Source organism: Gymnoscopelus braueri, assembly GCF_963280865.1.
Source record: "Gymnoscopelus braueri genome assembly, contig: SCAFFOLD_227, whole genome shotgun sequence".
Classification (NCBI taxonomy): domain Eukaryota; kingdom Metazoa; phylum Chordata; class Actinopteri; order Myctophiformes; family Myctophidae; genus Gymnoscopelus; species Gymnoscopelus braueri.
Window position 1 is genome coordinate 50,001 of NW_027660572.1, and position 2,095 is coordinate 52,095.

Here is a 2,095-nt window from a genome sequence, read left to right on the forward strand (position 1 = left end):
TACAACGCATCATGATGCGAAGCATATTGTGAGCTGCCTGTAGATCTGCTATTTTTGTATGTAGGTAATTTCTTAGATTTAAAAAAATAATAATTTGAATTTATCTTAAATTCAATCTTTTGAAATAACAATAATTAATTATTAGCTAAACATTTCAAATATAAAGTGCTTACCCCATGGCCATGGATGTTACAATTATGTACGGGCCTCTCAGAAGTACCCATATCTTCTGTATTGTTCAATAAAAAGCATTTTAATTCGATCGGTGGCCATTTTTTCCGTAATTTCTCCATATGCGTTCAACTGCGCGACCCTGTCGGTTGGGAGGTGTACTGCACTCTGATACCTTATAACTCTATGAGAAAATGGCCACTGATCGGATTAAAATGCTTTTTATTGAACAATACAGAATATATGGGTACTTCTGAGAGACCCATGCATAATTTTAACATCAGTGGCCATAGGGTAAGCACTTTATAGTTGAAATCTGAACGTTTATGTAGATGCATGGGCTAAAAGGGGGGAAAGTTCAAACACCAGGTTAAAGTTTATCCATGACGGTCAACAGACAGACGACCGTCGTGGGATGGCTACCCAGTACCCGCGGGGTTCCAAGATTCACCAAAATAATGTCCAATAAATATACAGCCTACTTTTTTTCCCGAATCAATTGCAGGCATCCGTGGGCTACTCGATTAGAATTTTTTTAAAACACCCTCTAAAATCGCGTTAGCCTATTACTTTACATGATTTCCTTCATAAATATCAATAAATCAAAGGGATAAAAGAGTCACTTACTGAGGATGAATATGGTGATTAAATCCGCCAGTCGTATTGCCATTGAAGTGTATCCTACAAGTTGTTTGCATAAAGAACTACACAGCAGCAGCAGGTGTGTTTTGTTGTGTCTCTGCGTGCCGTGCACTGTGCCTGTAATGTGTGTGTGTGTGTGTGTGTGTGTGTGTGTGTGTGTGTGTGTGTGTGTGTGTGTGTGTGTGTGTGTGTGTGTGAACTACTGTATGTGTGTAGCTACTGGAGCTCTACTGCCAGGAGTGTGTGTGTGTGTGTGTGTGTGTGTGTGTGTGTGTGTGTGTGTGTGTGTGTGTGTGTGTGTGTGTGTGTGTGAGACGTGTGTGTGTGTGTGTGTGTGTGTGTGTGTGTGTGTGTGTGTGTGTGTGTGTGTGTGTGTGAGAGAGGGTGTGAGGTCGTTCCACTGCGATCGGATTTGTATGTCTCCTACTGTATATTTTATGGACTGTACCATTCAGAAACAACATAGGGATTTGGTAAGTTATAATAAGGTGTCCTCTTGTGCCCTCTGCTGGTTGAAAACAGGTATTAACCCATTCAATTAAAGGGGTTCTCAAACTTTTTCATACCAGGACCCAGTGGTGTAAAAGTAAAAGCATCAATACTGCAATGTCTGTTACAAGCAAAAGTCCGTAATTCAAAATTTACTTGAGTAAAAGTACAAAAGTATTGGTATCAAAATGTATTTAAAGTACCAAAAGTAAAAGTACTAAAATGTTCGAAAAAAGCAGATCTACATTACAAGGTCACAACGCGTTGCATGAGCTTGTAGATCGGCTATTTCCAAATAGCCTAGGTATAAAATAAGGCTAAAGGGGTTAATGTATGTTTTATTTTATATCTGCAAAGTAACTAGAAATTAAAGTTTTCAAATAATTGTAGTGGAGTAAAAGTACAATATTTGCATCTGAGGTGTAGTGGAGTGGAAGTAAAAGTATAGATAATTGGAAATACTCCAGTAAAGTAAAAGTACCTCAAAATTGTACTTAAGTACAGTACTTGAGTAAATGTACTTAATTACTTTATACCACTGCCAGGACCCCATTCTTGGGGATTTTTTTGGCAACCCCACCTTGTTTTATTGCGCAATTTCAAAGTTATAGCATATTTAAGTTTAGCATAATAGAAAATGCATTTACAATGATTCCTGCTGATTTTGTCTCCTAGTTGAAAAGCTATGGCTTGATATGGCTTTTACCACTTACCAGAAACGTAATAATAACAAAGAAGAGACATAAAATGCTTTTCAAAACAAATAGACTTAATGGGAAAGATACATTTTTCT

At 37.6% G+C, this 2,095-nt stretch overlaps 1 long non-coding RNA gene across 1 annotated transcript in view; it reads right to left on the minus strand.

The window, feature by feature from the left end:
• LOC308081434 overlaps positions 1–925 on the minus strand; it is a 4,826-nt gene extending 3,901 nt beyond the window's left edge. The window contains exon 1 of the long non-coding RNA XR_013932850.1: positions 799–925. This is a non-coding gene — a long non-coding RNA (uncharacterized lncRNA). The remainder of the gene's footprint in view (positions 1–798) is intronic.
• Between the last annotated feature and the right edge of the window lie 1,170 nt (positions 926–2,095).